This window comes from Rhinatrema bivittatum, chromosome 1, assembly GCF_901001135.1.
Source record: "Rhinatrema bivittatum chromosome 1, aRhiBiv1.1, whole genome shotgun sequence".
NCBI lineage: Eukaryota > Metazoa > Chordata > Amphibia > Gymnophiona > Rhinatrematidae > Rhinatrema > Rhinatrema bivittatum.
The window spans coordinates 99,898,919-99,910,960 of NC_042615.1; the positions used below are offsets into that span (position 1 = coordinate 99,898,919).

General features: G+C 40.2%; 1 protein-coding gene across 6 annotated transcripts in view; it reads right to left on the reverse strand.

Annotated features, from left to right (window-relative positions):
• The window catches only part of VEGFC (vascular endothelial growth factor C), a 271,647-nt gene that overhangs the window by 33,404 nt on the left and 226,201 nt on the right, over positions 1–12,042 (reverse strand). The gene's annotated exons all lie outside the window — the stretch shown is intronic.

The window sequence follows — 12,042 nt, forward strand, 5'->3', positions numbered from 1 at the left end:
GTACTTATCTGCATATTTTCAAAGCAATTAAGTGTATTTACCAGTAAAATATTATAAAATAGCATAATATAAAGAACTTTTAATCCCTGAATGTAAATGAATTACAGATGGACCAATACCTGTTACTGTTTAGAAGTTAACACTCAATCACGTGAATCCCAATAATAATCGATCTAGGTACTGTGGCAGAGTGCAAATATCATGAAAAGAATGCCAAAAATACTACCAGTACATAATATAGACGCTTGTTATTAATGTTGACCATTCATAATAGGCTTCATCATACAAACCAAATTGCTAGATGATTGGCCTTATTTTTAATCATCGGTCAAATCCAAAATCATGGAGAAATTTTTTAAGATGTTTTCATTTGCAATGTGCAATGTCTTTATTATATGCAATTTTTGTGACAACTTATAAACATTGCTGATGGTATTAGGCGTGTTGATAACTCACGGCTTCCAAGCCTAAAACCATCAGCGATGTTTATAAGTCACAAAAATTGCATATAATAGAGACATTGCACATTGCAAATGAAAAAATCTTAAAAAAATTTCTTCATGATTTTGGATTTGAACGATGATTAAAAATAAGGCCAATCATCTAGCAATTTGGTTTGTACGATGAAGCCTATTATGACTGGTCAACATTAATAACAAGCGTCTATATTATGTACTGGTAGTACTTTTGGCATTCTTTTCATAATGTTTAGAAGTTATCATAAGCTTGGCTTATTGGATTTATTTTGGGGCCAAACATTTACCTTTGCGATTAATAATGAAAGGCTCTGTCTGGGTATCTTTTGGAGTTACCTGAAGAAAAACAGCCTTCCCTGGCTAAATTTTGCCCAGGTAAATTATTATCGGCCGAATTTTAAAATGGTCACACGCATAAAAAACAGGAGTTACAAGCGTGGCCTGGCCATGCCCATTGTAAGAGGGGCACTTTCAACTCAGGTTGGGTTTTGGGGAGGGGGGTGGTATTACAAGGGTCTACAGACTCTTGCACCCTAGGCAGACCTAGGTGTGTTGGGTGTGGTTTAGAGGTTTCTAAATACTTTCGTATTTTATAACTAACATAGGGCAAATTAATCCAAAAAATGGTTTTAGCCCAGTTGGATTCCTTTCTTAAAGATAATGATGTTTTACACAGAATCCAGTGTGGCTTTCAAGCTAATAGTGCAGAAACCCTCCTAATATCAGTTTCTGATTTCCATTTTACAAAAACTGGATCAGAAATACAGTAATTGTAACTTTTTTTACATTTCGGCAGCTTTTGATTCGGTAATATACATTGCCATGTTACATTGCTTAACAGAAATTGGGATAATAGGGGTGGTTCTCGATTGGTTTTGTTCATTCCTTGCTGATCGCTATCAGCAGATTCATGTAGGCCAAAAGTTTTCTAATTAGTATCCCATCTTTTCGGGTTTTCCTTAAGGGTCTTATCAATCTGCATCTTTATTTAATGTCTACATGTGCCATTTATGCTTTATGTTGCAGGAGCTGGGGATTACGTTTAAAATGTATGCTGGTGATATACAGCTGCTATTTCTATTTTCAACATGCATGCTAGAGATGTAACTTTTGGTGCGTCAGATTTTGGAAGAATTAAACAATGGATGAACAAAAATGGCCTCTTGTGAAATCTAGGTAAAACAGAAGCTGTATTGATTTCTTGTGCTTTAACCAATTTCCCTGACTCTCAGTTAATTATGGATAAGGTTTCGATACCTTTTTAAGATAAAGTACATAATTTAGGGTTCCAATTTGATACTTCCTTTAAATTTTAATCCCAGCTGCATTTAGTGGTAAAAAAAATAACTTCTTTAAGCTGATAAAATTGCAGCATCTCAAGTACATCCTAGAACATAATGATTTCAGATCCACTGTTCAAGCATTATTTTTATCTGTGTTTGATTATTGAAATGCTCTATATTTGGGTATCCCTACATGCCATTTGACTGTCCTACAATTACTATTGAAAGCTGCGGTACAATTGGTTTCTGGCTGCTCTATATGTGATCATATTAGGCCAATCTTGAAATCTTTGCACTGGCTCCACAAAGAGCAGAGGATAAAGTTTACGATTCTTACTTTAACCTTCAGAGTTCTCCATGAAGGTTGCCCAGTACATCTCAGTGAGTTGTTAAAGTGGTATTGTCCATCTAGAACATTATGCTCTGAAAATGTATTTTTACTTGCTGAACCCAGCATGAAGAATGTTCGATTAAAGGAAACATGCAGACATGCTTTCCTATTAGCTGGATCTAGCCTATGGTATAGGCTAGATCTACCTTGCACGTTTATATGCAAGGTAGATCATTATAAAAGTTTTAAGACGCTTTTAAAAGCTCCTTTAAAATCATCAGCCAGGCCCCAACTGCCACACTATGTTTTCACTACCGCCACTGGAGACCCTGCAGCACAAGATATATCTGGGCCATGTGCACCTACCAACATACCCATAATCTACTTTGGCCCCACTCATGTAATTGCAGGTTTCCACGCACTCCATCTCCCATATTGGGAGCGCTGGACCCACCATCCAGACACCCAAAGTACCAGGAACAGAGGCCTTCATCAAGGAACGAGGCAAGAGTGAAGGCAGGCCATAAAGAAGAGGAGGGAAAGTGGGGGAACTTAAACAAATCCGTACTCAGAAAAACTGCCGCAAGAATTACATCTGTTTTTCTCTAATTTCTGGAACCGTCCCCATTTCGAAAAGCAAAGCTGAACAAAGATGTAAGCTGGGCAGACTGAACGCCTTTATTCTGGTAGGTAACCCATTAAGTTCTATTTTCAATTCTGCTAGAATTTCAACTATCCCCTCGTCTGTAAATGGATGTGTGATCACTTCACTATTATGTATGTTCTTAAAACCTTCCTTTGGTACATTTCCTTCTACTTTACATAGCAATTAAAAATATATATTCAGGATTTCTATCTTTTGCTGATCTCCCTTCATATTACTATATTTTCAGTTGGCTCTCTTTCTTATATATCAGAAATTTCTATTTATTGTACTCACTGAGTTATCTTCTCCATTATCTGGGTTTCTGCTCATCTCATTGCATTTCCTGCTGACCTTTGTTTTTCAAATTTATTTTTGAGATACTAGTATTTTTGCTCTGTGCCTTCTTCCTCCTTAAAAGAACAAACCCCCCCCCCCCCAAACCTATGTTTTCCTTTGCTAACCTGCATTATACAAGAATTTGTTGCTATCTCTGTACTCTATTTTATTGCTTCCTGCATGTCCTTGCTAATCTTTAGATCCTTGGTATCAAATAGAGCTATATCATCTTAATGACTTCTGCTGTAGTACTGCCAGGTACTTAAAGCCTGGATTGGCCACTGTTAGAAACAGGATGCTGGGCTTGATGGACCCTTGGTCTGACCCAGTATGGCATGTTCTTACCACAGAAGAAATAGCAAACTAAACAGCTGCTTTTTCAGCAGCATTTGTGAGATCTAGAGATTGCATAGCAATTGGTCAACATTGTCATATTTCAACCATAAAATTGTATTCATTGTATATAACTATTCTGACCATTTTTGCTTTTAGCATTACTTAAGGATACATTTTGCAATAAAATAAAGAATGGTAATAAGTATTATAATGTGCTTCACAGTTCTACTTTTAAGAATTACATTTCTGATGAGCTATTTGCTTGGTTAGAGTATTCTAGTCGACAGAGGGATTTTAAATTTATGATGTAAGAATATGCATTTTAAATCTGTATTTGATTGCAATTTATGTAAATAATTTTTTGTTAGTTTTAGGATGTTTTATATGGATTGTAAATTGTATGTGTTTAGCGCGAATTGTACTGAGATTTGATGGAGTTTGATAAATATGACAATAATAATGTTGCAAGGCTTTTTTCTTAATTTGACTTTCCTGTTCAAATTTAATGGGGAATGCCCACCAAATATGCTTTGCAATTTTTAAATATAAAGCCAAACATGGAAGATACTGATGTCTTAGATTAATTTTATGGCAGAAACACTTAATAGACATGATGATGTACAACAGTTTGTTTTTTTTTATAATTATTATATTATTAATCATTATAATAATAACATCACAGGCAAAGCAAGGAAAATAAAAAAAAAGAAAACATACAAAACAGCAATATCATTTACTCCTTGATTACAGTCCCCTTAATAATGAAGGGGGAGTGCTTCCTAAGGCAAAGAAATATCTAAAGAAAAGAGGCAGAATACCTATATATATGAGAATCATCATTTATAATATCGTTGAAGCCTCACAGACAATCATGATGCAGATTCTTTATGGGAAGGATCATAAAAAATAAGGGCCGGATTTTAAAAGGGTTATGCGCATAAGGTACGCGTGTAACCCTTTTAAATCCCCCCTGCGGGCGCAAGCCCCGGGACGTGCGTAAGTCCCGGGGCTTGCAAAAAGGGGCAGGCGGGGGCGTGGCCAGGGGGCGCGGTTTTCGATCGGGGGTGTGTGGGCGGTCCGGGGGTATGGCCGAGTGCCCCGACACAGCGCCTGTGTTGTGGTCTGCCGCGCCAGCGTGCATAAGTTACTACTGCCCGGAGGCAGTAGTAACTTTTAAGATAAAGGTAGGGAGGGGGTTTAGATCAGGCTGGGGGGGTGGGTTAGGTAGGGGAAGGGAGGGGAAGGTGCGGGGGGGGGTGAATGGAAAGTTCCCTCTGAGGCCACTCCGATTTCGGAGCGGCCTCGGAGGGAACGGGCAGCGCGCGCAGGGCTCGGCACGCGCAAGGTTCACAAATGTGCACCCCCTTGTGCGCGCTGACCCCGGATTTTATAAGAAAAGCGCCTGGTGCGCGAACAAAAGTATGCGCGCGCGTAGATTTGTAAAATCTACCCCTAAATGTGTTCTTTCGAAATGCAATACAACACTTACATGGGAACTTAAGAAAAAACAAAGCCCCTAAAGACAGGGTTCTAGCTTTTAACATTAAAAATGGTTTTCTCCTTAACTGAGTACTTCTAGCAACATCTGGAAATATCTGAATCCTTTTACCACAAAAAAAGAATATCCTTGTTTTCAAAGTATTTCTGCAATACCACATTTTTATCCTGTTTACTACAAAAAGTTACTAAGAGAGTAGCCCTAGTCGGAATATCATCCACAGATGCCTCATAAAAAGGAGGTCAAATTAGGACTATTTCCTTGTAGGACATCTAAATCTCCTTCCTGACCCTCGGAGTTAATTCTAGACAAAGGAATATAATATATCTTAGAAATAAACATTTCTTTTCTAGAGGAAATTTGGAGCACTTCTCCCAAATACTTTCTAAACAATTCTATTGCAGATAATAGCCTAGTAATAGGAAAATTTAAGAGACAGATATTTTTAGATCTCATTCTCTAAATTTTCTGATTGTTTCTGGATGAAAAAGGCTATCTTTAATAAAAGAAGTACTCACTAACTGCAAAGAGGAGAAGATATTGTAGAATTAGCTTCCAAGGGCTTTATTTTCTAAAGCTATAGCTAGCGAAGGTAGCGCACGCCTGCACTACCTAAATCGGGGCGGTGTCGACCTCGGAAGAGGAGGAGTCAGGGCATCACCGGGGCCGACTCCACAAAGATGGGGCCGCCAGCGAAAAGGTAAGGGCCTTTTCGCTGCCTATTTCACTCCTAATAACTACACCTTCTATGGTGGCGCTATTGGGTTCGAAACCGGCAGCGATCGCACCGCGGCGGTGTGATCGCTGCCAGCTAGCGCAGGACCGTCCCCCTCCCCCCCGTTTCGACCCCTCGCCCCCATTAGCGCAATTTTCTAAAGTATCGCAGGCCTACGATACTTTAGAAAATGAGGCCACAAGTTCTGTAAGCGATGTTCATTATCTTGGAGAATATTCTTAGTTTCAATAGTAGAAGTCCCAAATTGAGCCATAGATTGAGAAAACAATTTCTCCATATTAGTGATTGCCCTCCAAACATCCACAAGAGTTACATTCTTAACGTCGGGGAGCTCCAAATTGGGGCTTCCTAACATAGATGATTCCATATTCGCAGAACCTCCAGGCTCTTCATGAGCCACTATTATGTCCTCCGCTTGCATCTTGTCACGTTGTGAGCTATCAACTACTGGCGGTAATAAGTTTGAAACAATAGAAGAATTATCTTCAATTAACCCCAGAGTGTGAGGCAATGACTGTTGGCCAGGACTTTGGATAGACCCCGAGGAAAAAGATACATAAAGGGTAGAGTTCCGATTAGATTGACTCACCCTTCAAGCTAGGTGTGTATCCAGTGGTCCTCTTATCGTAGCTGGTGTTGGTGTAGATGTTTGCACCTTAATTTTCCTTTTCCTGCCCATGGAGTTTCAAACAAAAATAACCCAGGACATGACAAGAGGCATGCCCCTTGGGCAACGTGCTGGCGGCTGCATGCTGCAAGCTTCTGGGTTTTGACCGCTTTCGAGGCACAGTTAGTTGACCTCACCAGGGGCGGGGCTCAGGAACCCCTGTTGGCACACCTGCCTCGTCTGAGGGGAGATTACGGCAGTCCTCTAGCCGGATCCGCCACCAGAAGGATGATCTTTCCAATGCGCTCCCCATGTACAACAGTTCTACTTTATACTATTATTCTGTTATTACAAAATATTGGTTAATAAATATGTAGTAAATGCTATATTTCTTGGCAAACACTTTAATGAGATTGAATTATTTTATTTTATATATCCCGCAAATGCTATTATGGTGTTATTTTATAACAGACTGCATAAATTTTCAGGCTGTTATGTACCCAAGTTACATAAAGTTTCTGGCAAAACTATGCACACATAATTACACCTATTTGGAATGCATCATTTTTCCTAAGAGAAATTATGAAGGTAACTTTTAATAGGCACACAGGCACACATGTGTGCGTATTCGACGGCCTGCACCCAAAGACATTTTTATAACATACACACATGTTATAAAATAGCCTGAAAACATGCACATGTGTGTGCAATTTAAGTGGACAAGTGCCTATGCACGCAAATATCACTTCCCAGTTCGCCCAGGTAAGGAATAGGATATCCAAACCCCTTCTAGTTTAATAGCCTCCCTTCTCCCCTGTTAGCCTCGACCCTTAAAAACCTGTTGATCTATTAGTCTTTTTTTTTTTTTTTTATAACTTGCATGTCATTAATAGCAGAAGTAAAGTTACGTGGCAGGGGACCCCGGAGTGTGCCTGTGCGTGTAAGTATTTACACATTAATTTGAAGTTGAAATCCTGGCATGCTGATGCCTCACTCAGACCACGCCCACACCTCACCCCTTTATTTGAATATTTCCTTTGTGCATGCAACAGGAGATATGTACATACTCGGACGGCTTTTAAAATCCACTTGGCGCACGCCGGTCCAACATATTCATGTATCTCCTGGTTTTGGCATGTGTCGGCCTTTTAAAATTCACCTGTATGTGCATACTTTTAAAAATCAAAGTATATGTGTAATTCCTAACTCCATCTACACTCCAATCCCTAGAATGCCTCTCCACTAGGCATGTAAAATCATGCACATGCTGAGGAAGATCTTAAAAAAAGTACGCGCGTGCGTACTTTCGTTCGCGCAACCGGCGCAAACAAAAGTACACCGGATTTTATAAGATACACGCGTAGCCGCACATATCTTATAAAATCCGGGGTCGGTGCACGCAAGGCTGGGCAAAATCAGCAGCCTGCGCGCGTCGAGCCGCGTAGCCTGCCTCCGTTCCCTCTAAGGCCGCTCTGAAATCATCGGCATCCCCTGGCACAGGCCGCAGTGACGGGGGACTCCTGACCACCCTCCTGGCCCGCCCCCAAACTGCCGCCACGCCCCCGGACCTGCCCCGGACTGCCCCCTGACCCGCCCCCTCCTGCCCCTTTTACGAAGCCCCGGGACTTGCGCGCGTCCCGGGGTTTTGCGCGTGCCGACGGCCTATGCAAAATAGGCGCGCGAGTGCCCTGCGCTCGTAAATCCGGCAGGATTTACGCGCACAGGGCTTTTAAAATCTACCCCACAGTGCGATTATGTGCAATTTTACATGCACACTGGTTGCATAATTTTCTAAAAGGTCTATTTCTGTGGTTAAAGCATTACTTTACCCAAGGAAGTCCTTTTGAAATTTACCCTCTTTATGACATTACCATAGCCTAGGAGTACTACTTATGCATAAAGAAACTGTATGATAAATCAAGAGCCTGGTTTTACTCCATGGTTCAACTGATTGTTTTTCCTATATCATAATTTGTTTTCCCCAAGAGATGTGTACAAATTTTGAAACCAAATTCAAGTAGTACCAAAGTGCTGTTTTGAATCTTGAAATTTATAAAAAGATCACAATTGTTTATGTTCCACCTTTCAGGCATTTCAAAGAGATTACATTCAGGTACAGCAGGTATTTCTCTGTTCCCAGAGGGCTCGTAATCTATATTTGTGCCTGAGGCAATGAAGGATGAAGTGACTTGCCCAAGTTCCTAGGGAGCAGCAGTAGGATTGGAATCCTATCTTCCCTGGTTTACAGCCTATTGCTCTAGCCCAGGGGTGGGCAATTCCAGTCCTCGAGGGCCACAAATCTGTCGAGGTTTTAAGATATCCTAATGAATATGCATGACATAGATTTGCATACAACTGAGGCAGAGTGCATGCAAATCTCTCTCATGCATATTCATTAGGGATATCCTGAAAACCAGACTGGTTTGTGGCCCTCGAGGACCGGAACTGCCCACACCTGCTCTAGCCACTAGGCTACGCCTCCAACTCCATCCAAAATTTTCAAATCACAATCCTAAAATATATATTGCTAATAATTCATTTATTTTTTTGCTCTTTCACAATTTTCCTTACGGTTTGACTGTTCTAAAAAGAGCATTACACACTATCGGAGAAGTTTTCAGGAAAAGATGAAAAGTGCCAGGTACAAAATTCACACAGCAAAATGTACTTTAGAAATATTTGCGATCCTCATTCCATCATATTATTAGTGGTTGTTGGTTTTCAGTTTTTTTCTTTTAGTAAATCTTTCTCTGGAATGCTGCATAAACTGAGGCAATAAAGAGGGTCATTACAAGAGTTGAACTAGGTTATCTCATGATTTTTAATAGCAGTCTCTGGGCTTGGGTCAGATATGCAAGTGTGGCTATGTATATATTTATTTTCAGGTCTGCTTGCATTCACACACATCCAGAAATTACTTATATAGTATCTCTGGGAAAATACAATTTTTTTGTTAATATTGGGGTAGACTTTCAAACCAGTGCGCAGGTGTACCTGTGCGCGCGCTACCCGGCGCACACACATGTACGCCCGATTTTATAACTTGCGCGCGTAACCTTTTGAAAATCCGGCCCATTGCTTTTTTCACAACGCACAAGCCTTTGTAAAACATCCGGAAATATTTGAGAACTGTAGGTGTACTTTGTTTTAATTTGAATTTACTTTGAACATTTTGAGCTTATTTCATCTCATTTTGATCTATCAATGAATATCTTCACAATGTACTGTTTCTCAGAATGTCTTTTAGTTTTATATGTTCTTTGAGACAATAACATTACTTATTTTTTCCTTAATTTTGTTATTTTGGTAACAGCAGTCAATATTTTTAATCCCTTTGACCAATACATAAAATAGTTTATATTGCAATAATAGGAATATAGATTGAACAATCTCTCTCTCCTACATCTATCCAAAATTCAGTTGTGTGACTTATCTTTCTCCAGCATCATTATGACCACATTACCCCTCTTATGATGGCTCTAGATGGCTTCCTATTTGCTTCTGCATTCAGTTCAAACTATTTCTCCTCACCTACAAGTGCATTCACTCTGCAGCACATGTCTGGATAACTGGAGAATTGATAGGAGGGGAGACTCTGTATGGACAGCAGAGGAAAAGGATGCGTCAGGTGAAGGAAAGCCCATTGAGGAAACCTTGCCACCAAATGGGGAAAGTGCAAGAATTGGGCCCATGAACCCACAGGATCAGTGTAATATATGCTAATGCAGCTGCTCAAGGGGCTGACCGTAAACCCTTTCACTCATGTTAGAGACTAGAGGAAGAGAAAGAACAATGCAGCTGTAAGCAGGGAGCAGGACTGACGTTTATTTATTCATTTGATTTACATTCTGTGGGTGATATCATCTGGTTCAGACACTGCTGCTCAAAGGACTGCCCAGCCTCAGTGCCCCGCCCCCCCCCGGTGCATGACCAAATAAGCATTCTCTTTGGGAAGCCCCTTTGGGAGCAATGAGGGAGCTAAGAGGAAATCTGGAGAACCTGAATATTGGGACTAATTTCAGAGAAAAGATCCAGCAGAGCACTTCAGTTCAGAGGAGGCAGTGAACTAGCAAAGGAAGGTAGGTAAAAAATAACTTTGATGTTATTGTTCATACCTGCCTGGACCAGATTTGATCCCAGATAGGAGCTCCCTGCTACTCCAACTCCCACTGCCCATGATGAATGTTAATATACCAGTAAAGTGATGCATATAGGGAAAAATAACCCATGCTATAGTTACACAATGTTAGGTTCCATATTAGGTGCTACAACCCAAGAAAGAGATCTAGGCGTCGTAGTGGATAACAGATTGAAATCGTCGGTTCAGTGTGCTGCGGCAGTCAAAAAAGCAAACAGAATGTTGGGAATTATTAGAAAGGAAATGGTGAATAAAACGGAAAATGTCATAATGCCTCTGTATCGCTGCATGGTGAGACCGCACATTGAATACTGTGTACAATTCTGGTCGCCGCATCTCAAAAAAGATATAATTGTGATGGAGAAGGTACAGAGAAGGGCTACCAAAATGATAAAGGGAATGGAACAGCTCCCCTATGAGGAAAGACTAAAGAGGTTAGGACTTTTCAGCTTGGAGAAGAGACGGCTGAGGGGGGATATGACAGAGGTGTTTAAAATCATGAAAGGTCTAGAATGGGTAGATGTGAATCGGTTATTTACGCTTTCGGATAATAGAAAGACTAGGGGGCACTCCATGAAGTTATCATGTGGCACATTTAAAACTAATCGGAGAAAGTTCTTTTTTACTCAACGCACAATTAAACTCTGGAATTTGTTGCCAGAGGATGTGGTTAATGCAGTTAGGATAGCTGTGTTTAAAAAAGGATTGGATAAGTTCTTGGAGGAGAAATCCATTACCTGCTATTAATTAAGTTGACTTAGAAAATAGCCACTGCTATTACTAGCAACGGTAACATGGAATAGACTTAGTTTTTGGGTACTTGCCAGGTTCTTATGGCCTGGATTGGCCACTGTTGGAAACAGGATTCTGGGCTTGATGGACCCTTGGTTTGACCCAGTATGGCATGTCCTTATGTTAACCAATATCTCAGTACATTTAAAAATTAAGGTTTACACTTTCAAATTTAGATGCGGCTTTAACTGTAAGTGAATGCAGGTTGCAAAGTATGAGTGAGATAGGACTCATTTTCCCACTGGTAAGGAGCATGGCAGCTGTATTCTGGAATAGTTGGAAATGACTAAACTTATTCTTTGGTAGATTCTGAAACAAAAAGTAACAATAGTCGAGAAAACGTGTTACTAACAAATAGATTATAGTTGCCAGGTCTTTCTGGTTCAAGTAAGGTTTAAGTTAACCAATTAAACACAAGTAATAAAAAACTTTCCATAATACTGAAGACATCTGGGCAGACTGTCAAATGTGTTGTCTAATCTGACATCAAGACCCATTACTTCTTCCTTTGACACAAGAGCAAGTCCTGATATTAGAGGAAGAGTGATCAGTGATCTGTTCAAATAGCTAATCCATAACAACTCTTTCTTCTTGTCTTCCCTTTGTCATCCTGATTGCCTTCTCTGCTACTCTAAGTTTTCCATTTCCTGAGATTCCTTGTACCATTTAAATGCAAATCATTTTGCCTTTGTGCTTCCATGAAAACCATACCAACGTCTTTTTCCTGTTACTTTTATGATACAAAGATTTCCTGTTCTTTCTACAGCTCCTTTTAGTTTGTGCCACTTTCCTTATCCTTCACAAAGACTTCTCTACCTTTTCACTGCCTCCTTAAGGTGCTCCCCCATTTTAACAAAGTTGGT